Here is a 22764-nt window from a genome sequence, read left to right on the forward strand (position 1 = left end):
AGTTATATTACAGTAGCTAAAATTCCAAAACAAAATATGAATTGGTTTGCAACAGTACTTAGAGTAGTGATTTGCTTTATTATACTAACGGATCTTACCGAGTTTTATGTTGAAGTTTTGTGTGGAGGAAGTGTTCGATGATCGAGAAGGTCTCGATGTGAGAAGAAGGAAGAGAGGCAAGAGCTCAAGCTTGGGGATGCCCGAGGCACCCCAAGTAAATATTCAAGGATACTCAAGCGTCTAAGCTTGGGGATGGCCCGGAAGGCATCCCCTCTTTCTTCAACAAGTATCGGTATGTTTTCGGATTCGTTTCGTTCATGCGATATGTGCAATCTTGGAGCGTCTTTTGCATTTAGTTTTCACTTTTCTTTTATGCACCATGCTGGTATGAGACAGTCCTTGGTTGATTTATAGATTGCTCATTGCACTTCACTTATATCTTTTGAGTATGGCTTTATAGAATGCTTCATGTGCTTCGCTTATATCATTTGAAGTTTGGATTGCCTGTTTCTCTTTACATAGAAAACCGCCATTTGTAGAATGCTCTTTTGCTTCACTTATATTTGTTAGAGCATGGGCATATCTTTTGTAGAAAGAATTAAACTCTCTTGCTTCACTTATATCTATTTAGAGAGATGACAGGAACTGGTCATTCACATGGTTAGTCATAAAATCCCATAAAACTTGTAGATCACTAAATATGATATGTTTGATTCCTTGCAATAGTTTTGCGATATAAAGATGGTGATATTAGAGTCATGCTAGTGGGTAGTTGTGGATTAGTAGAAATACTTGTGTTGAGGTTTGTGATTCCCGTAGCATGCACGTATGGTGAACCGTTATGTAATGAATTCAGAGCATGAGGTATTTATTGATTGTCTTCCTTATGAGTGGCGGTCGGGGATGAGCGATGGTATTTTCCTACCAATCTATCCCCCTAGGGGCATGCGTAGTAGTACTTTGCTTCGAGGGCTAATAAACTTTTGCAATAAGTATGTGAGTTCTTTATGACTAATGTTGAGTCCATGGATTATACGCACTCTCACCCTTCCATCATTGCTAGCCTCTTCGGTACCGTGCATTGCCCTTTCTCACGTCGAGAGTTGGTGCAAAATTCACCGGTGCATCCAAACCCCGTGATATGATACGCTCTGTCACACATAAGCCTCCTTTTATCTTCCTCAAAATAGCCACCATACCTACCTATTATGGCATTTCCATAGCCATTCCGAGATATATTGTCATGCAACTTCCATCATCATCATATACATGACTTGAGCATTCATTGTCATATTGCTTTGCATGATCGTAAGATAGCTAGCATGATGTTTTCATGGCTTGTCCATTTTTTGATGTCATTACTATGCTAGATCATTGCACATCCCGGTACACTGCCGGAGGCATTCATATAGAGTCATATCTTTGTTCGAGTATCGAGTTGTAATATTGAGTTGTAAGTAAATAAAAGTGTGATGATCATCATTATTACAGCATTGCCCCCCAAAAAAAGAGAGGCCAAAGAAGCCTAATTAAAAGGGGGGCAAAGAAGCCCGTAAAAAAGAAAAAAAAAAGAGAAAAGAAAAAGGGGCAATGTTACTATCCTTTTACCACACTTGTGCTTCAAAGTAGCATCATGTTCTTCATATAGAGAGTCTCTTGAGTTATCACTTTCATATACTAGTGGGGATTTTCATTATAGAACTTGGCTTGTATATTCCGATGATGGGCTTCCTCAAATGCCCGAGGTCTTCATGAGCAAGCAAGTTGGATGCATACCCACTTAGTTTCAGTTTGAGCTTTCATATACGTATAGCTCTAGTGCATCTGTTGCATGGCAATCCCTACTCCTCACATTGACATCAATTGATGGGCATCTCCATAGCCCGTTGATTAGTCGCGTCGATGTGAAACTTTCTCCCTTTTTGTCTTCTCCACACAACCTCTGCCATCATATTCTATTCCACCTATAGTGCTATGTCCATGGCTCACACTCATGTATTGCGTGAGGGTTGAAAAAGCTGAAGCGCATTAAAAAGTATGAACCAATTGCTCGGATTGTCATCAGGGTTGTGCATGATGTGAATATTTTGTGTGGTGAAGATGGAGCATAGCCAGACTATATGATTTTGTAGGGATAACTTTCTTTGGGCTTGTTATTTTGAAAGACATGATTGCTTTATTAGTAGGCTTGAAGTATTATTGTTTTTATGTCAAATGATAGACTATTGCTTTGAATCACTTATATCTTAATATTCATGCCATGATTAGATTATGTGATCAAGATTATGCTAGGTAGCATTCCACATCAAAAATTATCTTTTTTTTATCATGTACCTACTCGAGGACGAACAGGAATTAAGCTTGGGGATGCTGATACGTCTCCGTCGTATCTATAATTTTTGATTGTTCCATGCCAATATTCTACAACTTTCATATACTTTTGGCAACTTTATATACTATTTTTGGGACTAACATATTGATCCAGTGCCCAGTGCCAGTTCCTGTTTGTTGCATGTTTTTTGTTTCGCAGAATATCCATATCAAACAGAGTCCAAACGGGATAAAAATTGACGGAGATTTTTTTTGGAATATATATGATTTTTGGGAAGAAAAATCCACGCGGGACGATGCCCGAGGGGGCCACAAGGCAGGGGGCGTGCCCCTGACCCTCGTGGCCACCCCGTAAGGCGGTTGATTCTCTTCTTTCTCCGAAAGAAAGCTAATATCTAGATAGAGATCGTGTTAAAATTTCAGCCCAATTGGAGTTACGGATCTCCGGGAATATTAGAAATGGTGAAAGGGTAGAATCTGGGAATGCAGAAACAGAGAGAGACAGAGAGACAGATCCAATCTCGGAGGGGCTCTCGCCCCTCCCACGCCATGGAGGCCAAGGACCAGAGGGTAAACCCTTCTCCCATCTAGGGAGGAGGTCAAGGAAGAATAAGATGAAGAGGCCCCCTCTCCCCTTCTCTTCCGGTGGCGCCGGAACACTGTCGTGATCATCATCATCACCGCATCTTCACCAACAACTTCACCGCCATCATCACCAACTTCCCCCCCCCTCTATGCAGCTGTGTAACCCCTCTCTTACCCGCTGTAATCTCTACTTAAACATGGTGCTCAACGCTATATATTATTTCCCAATGATGTATGGCTATCCTATGATGTTTGAGTAGATCTGTTTTGTCCTATGGGCTATTTGATGATCAAGATTGGTTTGAGTTGCATGTTTTATTATTGGTGTTGTCCTATGGTGCTCTCCGTGTCACGCAAGCGTGAGGGATCCCCGCTGTAGGGTGTTGCAATACGTTCATGATTTGCTTATAGTGGGTTGCGTGAGTGACTGAAACACAAACCCTAAGGGGGTTGTTGCGTATGGGATAAAGAGGACTTGATGCTTTAATGCTATGGTTGGGTTTTACCTTAATGATCTTAAGTAGTTGCGGATGCTTGCTAGAGTTCCAATCATAATTGCATATGATCCAAGTAGAGAAAGTATGTTAGCTTATGCCTCTCCCTCAAATAAAATTGCAATAATGATTACCGGTCTAGTTATCGATTGCCTAGGGATAAATAACTTTCTCGTAACAAAAAGCTCTTTACTAAAACTAACTTAGTTGTGTCTTTATCTAAACAACCCCTATTTTTATTTACGTAATCTTTATTATCTTGCAAACCTATCCAAAAACACCTACAAAGTACTTCTAGTTTCATACTTGTTCTAGGTAAAGCGAACATCAAGCATGCGTAGAGTTGTATCGATGGTCGATAGAACTTGAGGGAATATTTGTTCTGCCTTTAGCTCCTCGTTGGGTTCGACACTCTTACTTATCGAAAACTATTGCGATCCCCTATACTTGTGGGTTATCAACGGTATCTACCTGCCGTTCCAAGTAAATTTGTATGTGCCAAACTCTAAACATTCAAGTAAACATTCTGTTTTCTATACTCGAATAGCTCATGTATCAACTAGGGTTGTCTGTATCCTCCATGCTAGGCGGGTTATTCTCAAGAGGAGTGGATTCCGCTCCTCACTCACGAGAAAATGGCTGGTCACCGGGATGCCCAGTCCCATGCTCAAATCAAATCAAAATAATTGCAAACAAAACTCCCCCAGGATTGTTGTTAGTTGGAGGCACCCGTTGTTTCGGGCAAGCCATGGATTGATGCTTGTTGGTGGTGGGGGAGTATAAACTTTACCATTCTGCTTGGGAACCGCCTATAATGTGTGTAGCATGGAAGATATCGAGATCTCTCGGTTGTTATGTTGACAATGAAAGTATACCGCTCAAAATATTATTCATCTCTATTTCAAAACCAAGCTCTGGCACCTCTACTAATCCCTGCTTCCCTCTACGAAGGGCCTATCCATTTACTTTTATGTTGAGTCATCATCCTATTAACATGAAAAGTGGCATTGCCTTTGTTGCAATCAATAACAGCCCCTGTAGTATTCAAAAAGGGTCTACTAAGGATAATCGACATACTATCATCCTCGGGAATATCAAGAATAACAAAGTACGTTAAAGTAGTAACGTTTGCAACCTCAACAGGCACATCCTCACAAATACTGACAGGTATTGCAGTTGATTTATCAGCCATTTGCAAAGATATATTAGTAGGTGTCAACTTATTCAAATCAAGTCTACGATATAAAGAGAGAGGCATAACACTAACACCGACTCCAAGATCACATAAGCAGTTTTAACATAGTTTCTTTTAATGGAGCATGGTATAGTTGGTACTCTGGGATCTCCAAGTTTCTTTGGTATTCCACCCTTAAAAGTGTAATTAGCAAGCATGGTGGAAATTTCAGCTTCCGGTATCTTTCTTTTATTTGTAACAATATCTTTCATGTACTTAGCATAAGGATTCATTTTAAGCATATCAGTCAAACGCATACGCAAAAAGATAGGTCTAATCATTTCAGCAAAGCGCTCAAAATCCTCATCATCCTTTTTCTTGGATGGTTTAGGAGGAAAAGGCATGGGTTTCTGAACCCATGGTTCTCTTTCTTTACCATGCTTCCTAGCAACAAAGTCTCTTATCATAACGTTGATTCTTTGATTGTGGGTTATCAAGATCAACAGCAGGTTCAATCTCTACATCATTGTCATTGCTAGGTTGAGCATCAACATGAACATCATCATTGACATTATCACTAGGTTCATGTTCATTACCAGATTGTGTTTCAGCATCAGAAATAGAAATATCATTGGGATTCTCAGGTGTGTCAACAACAGGTTCACTAGAAGCATGCAAAGTCCTATAATTTTTCTTTTTCTTCTTCTTAGAAGAACTAGGTGCATCAATATTAGTTCTCCGAGAATCTTGCTCACTTCTCTTAGGGTGGCCCTCAGGATACAAAGGTTCCTGAGTCATTTTACCCCCTCTAGTCATAACTCTAACAACATTATCATTTTTCTTATTATTTAATTCATTGAGCAAATATTCTGAGCCTTGAGTACTTGTTATACTTGAGTGGTAACCATAGAAACATGTTTACTAATAGGTTTAAGTTCACCTTTAACTCCAGACATATAATCACTCAAGTGTTCAAGCATATCAGCATTGCGTTTCAATTGTCTACCAACATAAGCATTGAAGTTTTCTTGTTTAACAATAAAATCTATAGAGAGACTTATTACAAGGAATATCACCTTCATCAAATCTATAGAGAGAATTTACCTTTACTACCTGTGTCGGGTTATCAAGACCATGTATTTCTTCAATAGGTGGTAAATTCTTAACATCTTCGGTTTTAATACCTTTTTCTTTCATAGATTTATTTGCCTCTTGCATATCTTCGGGACTGAGAAATAAAATACCTCTTTTCTTTGGAGTTGACTTAGGAGTTGGTTCAGGAAGTGTCCAATCATTTTCATTATTCAACATACTATTCAATAGTAATTCATCTTGATCAACTATTCTCTCCTTGAAAACACAACCAGCACAACTATCCAGGTGGTCTCTGGAAGCATTGGTTAGTCCATTATAAAAGATATCAAGTATTTCATTTTTCTTGAGAGGATGATCAGGCAAAGCATTAAGTAATTGGAGTAGCCTCCCCCAAGCTTGTGGGAGACTCTCTTCTTCAATTTGCACAAAATTATATATTAATCCCTTAAAGCAGCTTGTTTCTTATGAGCAGGGAAATATTTAGCAGAGAAGTAATAAATCATATCCTGGGGACTACGCACACAACCAGGATCAAGAGAATTAAACCATGTTTTAGCATCACCCTTTAATGAGAACGGAAACAACTTAAGGATAAAGTAATAGCGAGTTCTCTCATCATGAGTGAACATGGTGGCTATATCATTTAATTTAGTAAGATGTGCCACAACAGTTTCATATTCATAGCCATAAAAAGGATCAGATTCAACCAAAGTAATTAACTCAGGATCGACAGAGAAATCATAATCCTTATCAATAATAAAGATAGGTGAAGTAGCAAAAGCAGGCTCATATTTCATTCTAGCATTCAAAGACTTTTTTTAAGCTTAGCTAATAATTTCTTAAGATCAGATCTATCATTGCAAGCTAAGAAGTCTCTAGCAGTTTCTTCATCCATAACATAACCCTCAGGCACAACAGGCAATTCATATCTAGGGGAGAATCTTCATCATCACTTTCATCAATATTATCAGTTTCAATAATTTCATTCTCTCTAACCCTAGCACATTGTTCATCAAGAAATTCACCTAGTGGCACAGTATTATCAAGCATAGAAGTAGTTTCATCATAAGTATCATGCAAAGCAGAAGTGGCATCATCAATAACATGCAACATATCAGAATGAATAGCAGGAGTAGGTGTCGCAAGTTTACTCAAAACAGAAGCTGAATCAAGTGCAGAGCTAGATGGCAGTTCCTTACCTCCCCTGGTAGTTGAGGGAAAAATCTTGGTTCTTTTAGCTTTCAAGTTCTTCATAGTGATCAACAGATATAAATCCCAAGTGACTCAAAGAATAGAGCTATGATCGCCGGCAACGGCGCCAGAAAATAGTCTTGATAACCCACAAGTATAGGGGATCGCAATAGTTTTCGAGGGTAGAGTATTCAACCCAAATTTATTGATTCGACACAAGGGGAGCCAAAGCATATTCTCAAGTATTAGCAACTGAGTTGTCAATTCAACCACACCTGGAAACTTAATATCCGCAGCAAGGTATTTAGTAGCAAAGTAATATGATAGTAGTGGTAACGGTAGCAAAAGTAATATTTTTGGTTTTATAGTGATTGTAACAGTAGCAACGGAAAAGTAAATAAGCGTAGAACAATATAGGAAATGCTCGTAGGCAATGGATCAGTGATGGATAATTATGTCGGATGCGATCAATCATGCAACAGTTATAACATAGGGTGACATAGAACTAGCTCCAGTTCATCAATGTAATGTAGGCATGTATTCCGAATATAGTCATACATGCTTATGGAAAAGAACTTGCATGACATATTTTGTCCTACCCTCCCGTGGCAGTGGGGTCCTATTGGAAACTAAGGGATATTAAGGCCTCCTTTTAATAGAGTGTCGGACCAAAGCATTAACACATAGTGAATACATGAACTCCTCAAACTACGGTCATCATCGATAATGGTCCCGATTATTGTCACTTCGGGGTTAACGGATCATAACACATAATAGGTGACTATAGACTTGCAAGATAGGATCAAGAACTCACATATATTCATGAAAACATAATAGGTTCGGATCTGAAATCATGGCACTCGGGCCCTAGTGACAAGCATTAAGCATAGCAAAGTCATAGCAACATCAATCTCAGAACATAGTGGATACTAGGGATCAAACCCTAACAAAACTAACTCGATTACATGATAAATCTCATCCAACCCATCACCGTCCAGAAAGCCTACGATGTAATTACTCACGCATGGCGGTGAGCATCATGAAATTGGTGATGGAGGAAGGTTGATGATGACGATGGCGACGGATTCCCCTCTACGGAGCCCCGAACGGACTCCAGATCGGCCCTCCCGAGAGAGTTTAAGGCTTGGGGCGGCTCCGTATCGTAAAACGCGATGAATCCTTCTCTCTGATTTTTTTTCTCCCCAAACACGAATATATGGAGTTGGAGTTGAGGTCGGTGGAGCGTCAAGGGGCCCATGAGGCAGGGGGCGCGCCCAGGGGGGTACCACGCCCCCACCCTCGTGGACAGGGTGTGGGCCCCCTGACGTGGATTCTTTTTCCAGTATTTTTTATATATTCCAAAAATAATCTCCGTTGATTTTTAGGTTATTCTGAGAACTTTTATTTCTGCACAAAAATAACACCATGGCAATTCTACTGTAACAACGTCGGTCCGGGTTAGTTCCATTCAAATCATGCAAGTTAGAGTCCAAAACAAGGGCAAAAGTGTTTGGAAAAGTAGATACGACGGAGACGTGTCAGCGTCGTGAAGGGGGGAGGGCCTCAATCCACTCTTCTCCGGCGGCTACACATGCGTATGTGGGTTGCATGCTCAATGATGAGGGCGCCACGCCAGCTTCGGCCAAACGTGGCTCGGGGAGCTCGGGTAGGCAACCCAAGAAGACGGCGGGCAGGAAGCCGGGGCCCAAGGGCTCGACTCCGGCGGTGCCCAGCGCGGCGGCTTCCTTGCGTGGTGTGCTAGTGACGGAGTTGGCGGCGGTGGATGTGGGCATCAAGGCCAAGCGGTCCAAGGCGACTCCCGTGGTGACGCGGGAGCCGAGCGCCAGGGCGAAGGCCAAGCTGGGTGATCTTTCTTCCATGGAGAGCGCCAAGCTTTGTGCTGCTGACAAGAATCTGGACGTGTCAGGTAACCCGTTACCCTCCTTCAGGATCCTTATCGCGTTTTCGGATGATCATCTTGCATCGATTCTTAATGACAATGGGATAGCGGTGGTGGCTAGTTCCAAGGATATAGTTTCGCTAGTTCGTGCGCGAGAAGAGGCTCAAGCAGTGACCACGAGCCCAGGGGGCAGTTGGTGGATCCTAGGCCCGAAGGGGAGGTAGAGGCGAGGGAGGCCTCTGACATCCCCTTTTCTAGCCATGGCCCAGCAAGGAAGAGAGTGCCTAAAGCGGTGAGATCCCATGGAGTTCGCCTTCAGAAGCAGATTATATGATGAGATACATTTTTTGGAACATCCGGGGTTGCGGACACATAGGGCGTCGTCGGCAGCTTAGGAAGTACATGGCCAAGGAACGTTTAGATGTTGTGGCGCTGCAAGAGACGATTAAAGCAGACTTTACCTTCCGCGATTTAATCCCGTTAGATCTGTTACAAGGGTTTGATTGGCGCTGGGTTCCTTCTTCTAGTCATTCGGATGGCCTTCTCATGGGATGTAAGCGTGATGTCTGTGATGTAATCCTATGGGAATTTGGCATGTTTTTCATTGTGGCTACGATTCGACATCGCGCTTCGGGGCTTATCTGGGTGGTAGTGTGTGTTTACGGTCTTGCGGATCACTCGCGATCCGCGGCTTTTCTGGATGAGGTCACCTCGCTGGTAGGGGCCAAGCGGAAGCCAACCTTCCGGTGATAGTGGGAGGTGATTTCAACTTGATCCGCTTAGGAGCGGACAAGAATAACGCTAATGTGGACTGGTCAAGGGTGACAATGTTCAACAACGCGATTGCGGCGGCATCATTGCGAGAGGCCGCTCGTACGGGCACGAGGTTTACCTGGACAAACAAGCAACTTTGCCCGGTCCGTTGTGTGCTTGATAGAGTGTTTTTCATGTCGGAATCGGAAGTGTTGTTCCCTATATGCTCTTTGGTGGTGGAGACTAGGATAAGTTCCGATCGCATCCCGCTCATCTTCTCCTCAGGGGAGGAGTCGATTCGGTGGAGTAGTAGGTTCTACTTTAAAACCGTATGGTTCGAAGTAGAGGGCTTTGAGCTCATGCTAAGAGAGCGATGGGCAAATGTTTCATCATAGGTTGGGCCCCAACGGGGCCCGGCCGAGTTCTAGACTCCGACGGCGGCCAAGATGCGTGCTTTCCTCAGGGGTTGGGGAGCAAACCACGGCAGCGAATCCAAAAAAGAGAGAGCTAGGCTAACTGAGGAGATTGCGAGCCTAGATCTTGCGGTGGACGTGAGAATGTTCTCTGAGCTGGAGTGGGCACATCGGTATTCTCTTGAAGACCAGGTGCTGAGCATCTTGAGAGAGGAAGAGGAGTATTGGCGCCGTAGGGGCGGCGTTAAGTGGGTGACAAAAGGAGACGCGAACACGGGCTACTTTCATGCATATGCTAACGGGCGGAAACGGAAGAGCTCTATTTTGTGCCTTAACTCCGATAATGGGGTCTTGGTCACCCAGTTTGAGATTAGCAGTCACATTTATGATTTCTTTATCGGGCTGTTGGGGATGGCCGAGGAGAAAAAATGAGTCTTCGGGAGGATTTGTGGGATCCTTCCGAGCAGGTGTCCCAGGCAGAAAACGGACTCGCCTTGTCCTTCCTCCTGGAGGAAATTGACCAGGCGTTGGCCTCCATGAAAACGGGTACTGTGCCAGGACCCGATGGGTGGCCCGTGGAGTTCTTTAAGAGATTCTGGACTTGCTTTAAGCACGTTTTCCACGCAATAGTTAACGGATTTGCACTGGGTCAAGTTGACCTCTCCCGCCTTAACTACGAGGCTATTAGTCTAATTCCTAAAGTTAAGGGCACGGACAACATTAAGCAGTTCAGGCCTATAACGCTTATCAACGTCCCGTTTAAAATGTGTGCCAAAGCATACGCCACGAGGCTGGCCCCCATTGCTCAAAGGGTAATCCAAAGGAGTCAGGCTGCTTTTCTCAAGGGGCGCAATATATTGGAGGGCCCAATTGCGCTTCTGGAGATTGTGCACAAGCTGAAACATTTGAAGGGGAAAGGGGTTCTGCTCAAACTAGACTTCGAGAAAGCCTATGATCGCGTGAACTGGGAGTTCGTGCGGGAGGTGTTGCTCAAGAAGGGCTTCGAGGCGGGTGTATACATGATCTCTGAATTTGGCATGCATACTTCTAGATGCTTGGCTCTCATAATGATCTCAGTGTCCTCTAGCGATCTCCTCTTTTTGCAAGGCTTGTTGCCAGTGACAATCCACCTTGCAACTATGTTCTCAATGACGAGTACAACATAGGATACTACCTAGCCGACGACATCTATCCTCGATGGAACACATTTGTGAAGATATTTCACCATCCTAAAAGCACCAACAAACCTCAATTTGCAACTATGCAAGAATCTGCTAGAAAATATGTTGAGAGAGCTTTTGGTGTGCTTCAAAGACGCTTTACGATTGTCCATGGATCTATTGCATATTGAAAGCCCGCGATCTCATGGAATACCATGACAACATGTGTTATCTTACAAAACATGGTCATCGAGGATGAGAGAGAGGGTCCATAGGACTTTCGATATCTCTTTAATGAGCACTCAGTGGAGCGGGGACATAACCCAAACAGGATCGAGGCCTTCCTCCAAGGACATTGAAGGATAGAGAATCGTCAAGCTCACAATGGACTTCAAGAAGATCTTATTGGGCACCTTTGGCGCCTTCGTAGCACTTGATTCTTATGCCTTTTATCATGTTATTTGGATCATTAGTTCATTGACCGTCTGTTGTGTTTTAATTTGCATGGTTATGTTTGAGAACATTAAATTTGATGTGTATTTGAATTGTGTACTTGATTTTTTTTCTTAAGTATTGCCCTAATATGTTGTGATGAGTTTGGAAATGGTTGGATGAGTGATAAAAGAATATTTTTAAGGGACCTGCTAAGCTTGATGTAACTCGAACTAGTTCACGGACACATACATGATTTTTTGCTGGACCTAACAGGTCGAAACTGACTCAAACATGCAGCACATGCTCACTTTTTGGTAGTAATTTAATATTAATACTTATTAAACTCATAATTAATTTCTTGCAAAATAGAAAAATCAAATAGGAATCGTATATTTTGAATTGCGCCACATCCCACCCGCCCAAGTCTCTCTATCTCTCTCTCTCCCTCCCTCTCCCTCTCCCCTCTCCCTACACCATTTATCTCTGAAAAGATTTGCAACCGCCCCGTAATGTTTGCTAACCACATGCTCATGAGTCGTGAGTGTAAAAAGTATGTAAAACCTTTATGTACGAATAGCACTGCTCATCCCCCCCCCCAACACTCCCACTCTCAGCCTCGAACGGGCCAACCCACATCTTCCCTCTATTTTATTTTTTTCTTTCACGAAATTATAGTTTCCACCCCAAATCCATTTAGATGTCGTCATATCTCCAAAACCATATAATTTACACCCCAGACATGTCAAAATACCACTAAAAACATGTCAAAATAAGATTAATCAAGCCTAAAGTGTCGTTTCACGTCCCATCATAGGCTGATGCGGGCTGCCCCTGCCTGCAGTAAAGGTCCGACCCATTAGTGCATATACTAAAACAAGAGAAATAGGGAGGGAATCGATCTCAGGTGGCCTCAGTGGTGGGTGGTGCTTCTAGCCATTGCGCCAAGGTCGGGTTCGTGTTAAGATAGGAGGTGCAACCAACTAGAGGAAAAAGACATGTTTTTCTCCTTTTTATTTTCTTTTGTTTTTTGTTTGATTTTCTTATTTCTTCTCCGATCTCCTTTTTGTCGTTGTTATACTTTGGTTTTTTTCTTTTCTTTTGGTTTCACTTTGTTTCTTTCATTCATGGGTTTTATCTGTTTTCTTTTCCTTCTCATTTTTCTTATTTATTTTTTATTTTCATTATTGGTTTTCAATTATTTTTCTTTGTTACTTTATTAGTTTTCATAGTTTCTCAAATCTTTTTGCATTGTTTATTCAGGTTTTTTATATTCTTTTTTCTTCTGTTTCTTTTTAGTATTTCTTCTTTCTTTTGGTTTCATTCCACATTTTTGCATATGTCAAGATAATTTTTCTAATACATGTTTAACATTTTTAAATACAAGTTTACCATTTTTTGAATACATGGTCAACATATTTTAAAGACACTTTTTTTAACATTTTTCAAATGCTTGATTAACATTTTTCAAATACAAGATTACCATTTTTTGAATACACGGTCAAACAAATTCCTGGACACTTTTTAAAACATTTTCCAGATGCTTGATTAACATTTTTCAAATACAGATGCTTGATTAACATTAACAGTTCGAGAGTGATAGTGAACGGCTGTGAAGGTGACAAGTTCATACATGCCAAGGGTCTTAGGCAAGGGGATTCGATTTCACCCTTGCTCTTCGTTATTGCCATGGATGTACTTACGGTAATCATTATCAAGGCACATGAGGCTCGAGTGATGAGTACCATCAATGGATGTAGCCCGATGCAGCGCTTGTCCTTATATGCGGATGATGTGGTTCTTTTCATTGAACCCACATGGCCAGACCTCCTGTTCGTTAAGGAAGCTCTCACCATCTTCGGAGTGGCATCCGGGCTCAAAGTGAATTTTTCCAAATCAGCGGCAATCATGATCCGGGTGGAGGACGTGGATGAAGAGCTGGTGAAGTCGGCACTATCCTGGAAGATTGCCACTTTCCCATGCAAATATCTAGGGCTCCAGCTAAGCATAAGACAACTCAAAAGATCCGAGTGGCAGCTGGTGGTGGATGCGGCCTTGCACATCTTGCCGGGATGGCAAAGGGGCTTGGTGACTAGACCTGGAAGGCTTATCCTTGTCAACCAAGTCATGAGAGCTCGGGCCACTCATCATCTCATGATTGCGGAGGCGCCTAAATGGGCTCTAGAAAGAGTGGACAGAGGATGTAGGGCCTTCTTCTAGGCCGGGACAGAGGAAGTGAATGGTGGCAAATGTGTGGTATCTTGGGCAAGAGTATGTAGGCCAAAGCACATGGGAGGATTGGGTGTCATTGACCTCTTTAAGCATAGCATTGCTCTAAGATTAAGATGGGAATGGCTCCGACGTACGGATGCTTCCAGGCCTTGGCAGGGTCTCAACTTGACCACGGAAAAAAGGTAGATCAAACATTCGGGAGCCTGGTCAAATGGAAGGTGGGAGCGGGAGAGAAAATACTGTTTTGGAAAGATCGGTGGCTCCACGGTGCAACCATCATGGATATTGCCCCTCTGGTCGCGGCGACTGTCCGTACCCAAGTGGCCAAGGAGGTTGGTGCGCTATGCTATGTGCATGCACGCATGGATGGACAATGTGGTGGGTAACTTATGCACGGAGGGCCTAACCCAGTTCATTGGACTTTGGGAGATCATTTCGGAGGTGCAACTTGACGCTCAGACTGGGGACAGCCCCATCTGGGCGTGGAATGTGTCCATAGTCTACTATGCATCTTCAGCTTATAAGATGCTTTGTGAGGGAGTTCGTTTCCACTCTTTCGGAGCCCTCTGGATATGTTGGGCACCTCTTGCGTATAAGATCTTCATGTGACTGGCAGTGCAATATCGATTATAGACGGCGGATAGAAGGACTAGACATGGGTTGCAAGACCAACGTCAAAATGCTACCTATGTGACCAGGAGGAAGACACGGTCGACCATATTTTGCAGCAGTGTGTGTTCTCGCGGCAAGTGTGGTCTAGTTGCATTGCTAGGATGGGATTGAGGATGGAGCTTTGCCCAGCAAATGATTCTAGGTTGGTGCAATGGTGGTCAGAAGCCAGAAAGCTGATACACAAGCAAACTCGGAAAAGATTTGACACGTTCGTAATGCTTATATGTTGGACCCTATGGAAACAGAGGAACGCGAGGGTGTTCGGATCGGGCCAGATCAAGAACGAGTGTGATACGGTGGACATGATCTTCGACGACTTGAGGACTTGGGCCACGGCAAGAGCGTTTGGAGAACAACCTGTATCCGAGTAGTAGAGTAGCGTGAGGAGTGGAGTGGAGGCTTGGTTAGGGTCGGATGTGACTCTTAACCAGCGCTATTGTAACCTCTTGTACATATTTTTCTCTCTTTTATAAAGCTAAGGTACGTCTTTGGCGTACCCTAAAAAACATTTTTCAAATACAAGATTAACTTTTTTAATACATGGTCAACATTTTTTCTATACATATTTTAAACATTTTCAAATGCTTGATTAATATTTTTCAAATACAAGATTAAGATTTTTTTAATACACGATCAACATTTTTCAAATACAAGATTAACAATTTTTTTAATACATGGTCAACATTGTTCTGTACATATTTAACATTTTTCAAATACTTGGTAAACTTTTCTCAAATGCATGATTAACATTTTTCAAACGCTTGTTCAATTTTTTTTAATGCTTGATCAAAATTTTCCATACACATTTTTTATGCATTTTTTGTGTACGTGATAAACATTTTGTCTATACCCATTTAACATTTTTCAAATGTTTTTAAATATTTTTCAAATGATTTATGTACACTAATTTTTGTAATATATTTATTTAGAATAACTGAAAGTACAAATAAAAGCCAAAAAAAGTGAAAAGAAACAAAACAAAAAACGAGTCTGTTGTTCCCGCGCCCCTGGGCCGACCCAACTCTGTCTCGCGTGAAGCGAGACATAGGGGCGCCTGACGAGCCCGGCAGCTCGCCTGCTTCCGAGTCCCGCACGAGCACGCAGCAGCAATCAATCCTCAACCACACCACGACGTCCCTCCTCCCCTCCACGATCAAATTGTGCCAAGCTAAGGATAGGATAGGATAGGATAGGATGGTTTGCATCGCACTCCTTTGGGCGTTCCTCCTCTTTCCATGTGTAGCACCTGTCGCGTGCCTCCCCTCCACGATCGAAATAAGCCCGACGGCAGCGCGGGTGCTACTCCCCTGGGGCTTGTCCAGCAGTGCAAGCGTGGGCTCGAGCCTCGCGCTCTGCCCCAGCCTCCCAGCCACTCCGGCAATCGGTAAGCCTCCTCTCCCGCCCCGTCCGCGGCACCTCCATTGGCAAGACTTGGAGCCCTGCGGCCGCGGACAGGTAAAATCTTGGCGCGGGGAGTACGGAGTAAGCGATTTGTTAGCTGCGACATCGAATTAAGTCAAATCCTGAGTCTCTTCTGCAGCTGTCCGGCCCTGATCTACGTTTTTCTGGGCAGGAATCGGAGCGTCATGGAGGATCCATCCAACTCGATCTGGGCGGCAACTCCCAGTGCCAGAGACATGGAGGAACCATCCAACCACCATGCCCGATGGATCCTCAGCAGCAAGTCCGCATCCCCGCAGAGATCTCGTGAATCCGAGGTATGATTTTCATGGATGACGATTCGAGTAAGGCAGGGATTGTCGCATCCAAGTAAGTGGATGAATCGAAATGGATCTGCACCAAGCCCGTCTAGCTCAGTTGGTAGAGCGCAAGGCTCTTAACCTTGTGGTCGTGGGTTCGAGCCCCACGGTGGGCGATTTCAATTTTTTTTTCCATCTTTTGGTTTGAGTTACTTATTTTCTTTCCCTTTTCTGAAAAAAACTACTATCATTTCAGCCTGAAGTCTCTGACAGAAGCGAAGCTCCTTTCCAGAGCAAACCTCCCTCACACTATGTGCAGCTGTGGTGAACGTGTTTTGCTCATGTTTGAATTACATCTCTTCATGCTTGCCGATGTTCATGTAACGACTTTACATTTTAGTGACTTCAGGCGATTCATGTAGATTCTGTTGCATGCACCATTACCATGCCTTGGGAGTACTACCTCGTCCGGGTTTATTAGGTCCCTAGTATTTTGAGCCAAATTTTCATCATTCATATGACTAACAAAATATAGATTCTATGCTACAAAAAGTACACTATTGGATTGGATTTGTATTTGAAAGAGCTTTTCGAAGGCATAATTTTTATGACATATAGTTTACATTTTATTAGTTAAATTTGTTGATTAAACTTTAGCCCAAAATGAGAGGAGGTCTAATAAATCCGGACGGATGTACTCCCTCCGTTCCAAAATAGATGACTCAACTTTATACTAATTTTGCTACAAAGTTAGTACAAAGTTGGGTCATCTATTTTGGAACGGAGGGAATAGTATTTTTGTTAGTGGTGCATTCCCAAGATTTCTGTTCCATTTTGCTCTAGTTACTTAGGTCTACATTGTGAACGCGAAATTGGTATGCAAAGCTCGTCTAGCTCAGTTGGTAGAGCGCAAGGCTCTTAACCTTGTGGTCGTGGGTTCGAGCCCCATGGTGGGCGCTTCCATATTTTTTTTTTTTGGAAAACTACCATCATTCAGCCTGAAGTTTCTGATTCTGACAGAAACGAACCTCCTTTCCAGAACAAACACCACTGCTAATCCCGCCATGTCAACCATGGTGAACGAGGTCAGGAGCTACCTGACCCGAGATCGAGAGATCTTGTGTGCTACGGGCTACCCATGCCCGTGGTCAGAGCGGGTTCGAGCCATGTGAGCTCACTGTCCGTGCCATCATTTAGTTGCTGATGTTTGTGTTCGAACTAAGGTTCGAAACATGTGAGGTCATGTTCGCAACTGAAAATGTCTTCATGCTTGCGGATGTTCGTGTAACTTTGGTGCTTCTGCAAGTTGCTAGAAGCCCGGAAGGATGCAGAACCGACTTTTACATTTTATGGCTGCCTTTCATATAATTTCCGTTGCATGAACCATTGCCATGCCTGGAAAAAAAAATTGGTTAGTGCTGCATTTTTAAGATGTAACCGTTCCATTCTGCTGTAGTTGCTCTCTCTTTGAATATTGAACGTAGGAGCAGCATGTCAGGCCCGTCTAGCTCAGTTGGTAGAGCGCAAGGCTCTTAACCTTGTGGTCGTGGGTTCGAGCCCCACGGTGGGCGCTTCCATTCTTTAGTGTTTTTTGCAAAACTACAATCATTCAGGCTGAAGTTATTCTGACAGAAACGAAGCTCCTTTCCAGAGCAAATATCACTGCTCATCCCGCCATGTCAACCATGCTGAACGAGGTCAGGAGCTACCTTTTTTTTTGAACCGGACATTACCCCTTTCCATTACTTTTCATAACGGAAATAACATCAGTTCGACTTGAGAGCTACCTGCCCGAGATCGAGAGATCTTGTGTGCTACGGGCTACCGATGCCCGTGATGTTTGTGTTTGAACTAAGGTTCGAAACATGTGAGGTCATGTTTGAACTAAATCTCTTCATGCTTTGTAGATGTTTGTGTAACTTCGGTGCTCTGGAAGTTGCTGGAAGCCCGGAAGGATGCAGAAGCTACCTTTTTTTTTGAACCGGACATTACCCCTTTCCATTACTTTTCATAACGGAAATAACATCAGTTCGACTTGAGAGCTACCTGCCCGAGATCGAGAGATCTTGTGTGCTACGGGCTACCGATGCCCGTGATGTTTGTGTTTGAACTAAGGTTCGAAACATGTGAGGTCATGTTTGAACTAAATCTCTTCATGCTTTGTAGATGTTTGTGTAACTTCGGTGCTCTGGAAGTTGCTGGAAGCCCGGAAGGATGCAGAAGCTACCTTTTTTTTTGAACCGGACATTACCCCTTTCCATTACTTTTCATAACGGAAATAACATCAGTTCGACTTGAGAGCTACCTGCCCGAGATCGAGAGATCTTGTGTGCTACGGGCTACCGATGCCCGTGATGTTTGTGTTTGAACTAAGGTTCGAAACATGTGAGGTCATGTTTGAACTAAATCTCTTCATGCTTTGTAGATGTTTGTGTAACTTCGGTGCTCTGGAAGTTGCTGGAAGCCCGGAAGGATGCAGAAGCTACCTTTTTTTTTGAACCGGACATTACCCCTTTCCATTACTTTTCATAACGGAAATAACATCAGTTCGACTTGAGAGCTACCTGCCCGAGATCGAGAGATCTTGTGTGCTACGGGCTACCGATGCCCGTGATGTTTGTGTTTGAACTAAGGTTCGAAACATGTGAGGTCATGTTTGAACTAAATCTCTTCATGCTTTGTAGATGTTTGTGTAACTTCGGTGCTCTGGAAGTTGCTGGAAGCCCGGAAGGATGCAGAAGCTACCTTTTTTTTTGAACCGGACATTACCCCTTTCCATTACTTTTCATAACGGAAATAACATCAGTTCGACTTGAGAGCTACCTGCCCGAGATCGAGAGATCTTGTGTGCTACGGGCTACCGATGCCCGTGATGTTTGTGTTTGAACTAAGGTTCGAAACATGTGAGGTCATGTTTGAACTAAATCTCTTCATGCTTTGTAGATGTTTGTGTAACTTCGGTGCTCTGGAAGTTGCTGGAAGCCCGGAAGGATGCAGAAGCGACTTTACATTTTATGACTGACCTTCATATAATTTCCGTTGCATAAACCATTGCCATGCCTGGAATGTTTTTTTTTCTGGTTAGTGCTGCATTTTTAAGATTGAACTATTCCATTCTGCTGTACTTACTCTCTTGTAAATTTCGAACGTAGAAGCAGCAACATGTCAGGCCCGTCTAGCTCAGTTGGTAGAGCGCAAGGCTCTTAACCTTGTGGTCGTGGGTTCGAGCCCCACGGTGGGCGATTCACTGTTTTTTCGTACTCTTTTGAATTTCAGGAATAGTTTTTTTTTTGCATCAAATTTTCAGGAATAGTTGAGTTATTTGCTTTCCCTTCTTTGGATAACTACAATCATTTCACTTGTATTTAGGAACGGAGGGAGTATATTTATCGAGCCGAGGAGCTACCTGACTGGAGATCGACAGATTTGTGTGCTAACAGCTAAGGCTTGCCCAAGGTTGAGCCGTGAGCTCGCTTCCTTTCAAAGAGTCCAGGCTTGTACGAGCCTAACCACGACTGTTCCCAAGGACTGTAGCAGCCACTCGAGAGTCATTTTCCAAAAATGTAGCATCCAAATTTAATATATAAACCTTGCTGGAGGTTTCTCCCATTTAACAACCACCTCATTACTCTGGAGTGGACACTTTGCAAAATTTGATGTGATTGTGTTTATACTTCTGGGATCCTGGACAGTTTCTCTTCTCTGCCGCCAAATATACCAAACAGCCACTACAACAGATTCTCTTAGTCCCAGCTGCCCTATCACTGGCGACTGCTTTGTTGATTGTGCTGGCAATTTCTGCTAGAATAACATATGGAGTGATTCTCGTAGTCCCACCTGCCCTATCACTGGTCTGATCTGCCCATATCTTGAACCCAGCAATAACCTCCTGAAACCAAGAGCACTCCAAATCTCCTGTGTACGAAAGCGAACAACATATGGCACACATCTTCAGCACCCGTCAATAGACTGGATATTCAGGAGAGACCTTAGTGTGACAATCAATAAGTATATCCCTACCAACAAGGATATCAGGCAGCGCTTGCCATGTGAAAAACTTGAACTTACTTGAAACCTTATCTGTTGTGGAGTTTGTCTACTTCTCAATTCTCATTAGCTCTCCATGTGTACGACAAGTTTGAAGGATCTAATTTACATAATATTACTACTTCATTGTGATACCATTTTGGGTGTTCAATATTTACTGTAAGTGACATTTTATTGTTACTAGCTAAATACGTGTACGTTGCAATTAATACATAAATAAAAACTAATAGACTTGACAACCACATGTGTTGAGCACAACATATCGTGACAAATACCTCCATCTTCTACATGTTTCCTCTATGATTACATCCAAGCAACCATTGAAATTTTCAAGAATGCTAACCCGACCAAATAATAACAGTAACGGTCATCTTTATCTTGCCCAAGGAAAGGGTGGACAAACAGCGGCATGAACTCCTGTTGTTGGCGAGGTTGATGATATCATGGTGCAGTGTGAAGGTGGTACTTAGATCAACTCTAGCAGAGTCATCATAATGGGCCAATCGCCATAATAACTGCCAATATGGCGGTTCTGACCAAAAATGGCACTCTAACAGAACGAAAATACTAGACAGACGACACTCCACGCACGATGCATGCACGATTCACAATCAGATGGATGTGAAGCACTTTATTCTCTGATTCAATGGCTGGATGTGGAGCATCGTGCCTGGATCGTCCAAAAACATCGTGTGTATAGCAGCTCTGCTAACAGAATCACCATACCTATCAGAAACGACATAATTTATGGACCGCCATCCATATCTGGTCTTTGTGTATGGAGTGAAGGAGTCTTCACATGGTGATGGCACGGAGATTGTGGGAAAAGGATGTCCAATTGACGAGTGGATCCCATGATATGAAGGCAGCCTAAATGGAGACTTTGAGTTTGTGCATCACCTCGGTAGCCTCCATAATGCACATGGAGCGTGCTTTGTGTGCATAAGGAGGCTGCCAATACAACGACTCTACTAAAGTTGCCCTTATACACCAATGTCGGATTCCACTACTACCGATACAACAGTACTCTAACTTTAAGTACTCCTCCGCTCTGTGTGTGTCCACCATGCACCACCACGGGTAAGTAGCTCGACCCCGGCGGCCGACATCATCGTTGACGAGATTGACATGAGGGATGTACCCCACCCGTTTATCAAAAAGAAGATCATTGTACGCAACCACACTCCTCCAAGTTGGATGCATTGTTACCTTAGCCCTGGAAGGACGAATGGCGTCGACCAAGTCAGTCTCCGTCTTGATTTAGTTCTTGAAATTGGATGGATTATGAAGTCAATATGGTATCAGAACCGAGAGATCATTGTATAATATCGTATAAGTTTGAGATAAGATTTAGATATAGAATAGGTTTAAACCATATACGACTTGTCTTCTAGTCTGTTCTCTCGAGTACAAGACCCTGCCAATGAAATATTAAAAAACATTGCGGTCCACATCAAACGTAGGGTCTAAGTTCTAAAAGAGCCCAGACATGAGGATGAGTTTTGAAATATATGGCATGCCTCTCTCGATCAGCTAATTCTCACTTCAGAAAAAATAGATTACAAGGATGCGCACCTACACAACAATGCACAAACCCATGCACGCCCTTACTGAAACACTCAGATATGTAGTTCACGGACTGTAGGTGACGATATCAATAGCCCTGATAGGGTAGAGCGCAGAATCGGAAGTTCTAGAACGGAATGCCTCAGGGGGAATTTACACAGGTTCGAGCCCTCATCATGGAGGTGATACCCTACTCCTGCTTTTGTTTTGATTGATATGGGGAACGCCCCGTGTGAGGGGGTTACAATATGCATGGAGTTGTTTCAATCGAGGCTATGACTAGATGTCAGATGCCTCGAGCTATCCCTGGTCTTGCCTTATAATTAAAGGGGGACGAGACCTAGGGTTACACAGTTTGCTAACCGACCAAGAGCCTTGATCGAATGAGGGGTTCTTGACTTGCATGCCAAGATGAAGATCCTTCTGGAAGGACGGCTTCATGTGGGACGTGGGGCCCTGGTCACACCTTGGGCGCTAGGCCCTGAGGCCGGCCCAACGATGAGCCTCTTAGCCGATGGGCCACCAACGGTTCAATCGTCAGTAGGACACAACGAATTTGCATGGGAAAGAAGGTGTGACAGATAGTGTTTAATCCAAAAATTGAACCATCATAATCCTCACCGACAAGCCAAAGCTCACTTTTGATGGTAGTTCTTTGTATTACACTATCACTATGTATTGCATTATTTTTTCTATAAGGCTATGGATTAACTGGTTTTTATTTGAAAACTCCTTTCAGATAAAAAGAGTTAGTATTTCCTTTCTCATTTGTGTGAAGTGATACAAAAAAATGCTTATTTATCAAGAAGACGCTAGTTCCTTTGAGTCAAAATAGATGGTGATTTGAGATACAGAGCGGTTGTTCTATTGGGATCAAGGTCTAAGGACAGAGGAGGGTGAATAGGGCTACAAAATAATGCAACTACCAAACTTTAGGTTGACAGTTTTTAACTTAAGGCAACAAGGACTAGACAACCACAAGCACTTAACATGCAAGAGATCAAGAGTAATAAGGAGGG

At 43.1% G+C, this 22764-nt stretch overlaps 1 long non-coding RNA gene and 4 other non-coding genes across 6 annotated transcripts; all 5 read left to right on the forward strand.

Annotated features, from left to right (window-relative positions):
- The first annotated feature begins 15521 nt into the window (after positions 1–15521).
- On the forward strand, positions 15522–19801 carry LOC125514252 (uncharacterized). Of its 2 annotated transcripts, none has more exons than XR_007286332.2 (2): positions 15522–16150; positions 16389–19801. It is a non-coding gene; the product is annotated as an uncharacterized LOC125514252 (long non-coding RNA). The 2 variants fall into 2 exon arrangements; XR_015603229.1 differs by having other exon boundaries at positions 19502–19801.
- On the forward strand, positions 16236–16308 carry TRNAK-CUU (transfer RNA lysine (anticodon CUU)). Its single transcript has one exon. It is a non-coding gene; the product is annotated as a tRNA-Lys (tRNA).
- On the forward strand, positions 17017–17089 carry TRNAK-CUU (transfer RNA lysine (anticodon CUU)). The gene has a single exon. It is a non-coding gene; the product is annotated as a tRNA-Lys (tRNA).
- On the forward strand, positions 17631–17703 carry TRNAK-CUU (transfer RNA lysine (anticodon CUU)). Its single transcript has one exon. It is a non-coding gene; the product is annotated as a tRNA-Lys (tRNA).
- Positions 19302–19374, forward strand: TRNAK-CUU (transfer RNA lysine (anticodon CUU)). Its single transcript has one exon. It is a non-coding gene; the product is annotated as a tRNA-Lys (tRNA).
- Positions 19802–22764: the final 2963 nt, after the last annotated feature.

Source organism: Triticum urartu, chromosome 1A, assembly GCF_056163025.1.
Source record: "Triticum urartu cultivar PI428250 chromosome 1A, HENAU_Tu73, whole genome shotgun sequence".
Classification (NCBI taxonomy): domain Eukaryota; kingdom Viridiplantae; phylum Streptophyta; class Magnoliopsida; order Poales; family Poaceae; genus Triticum; species Triticum urartu.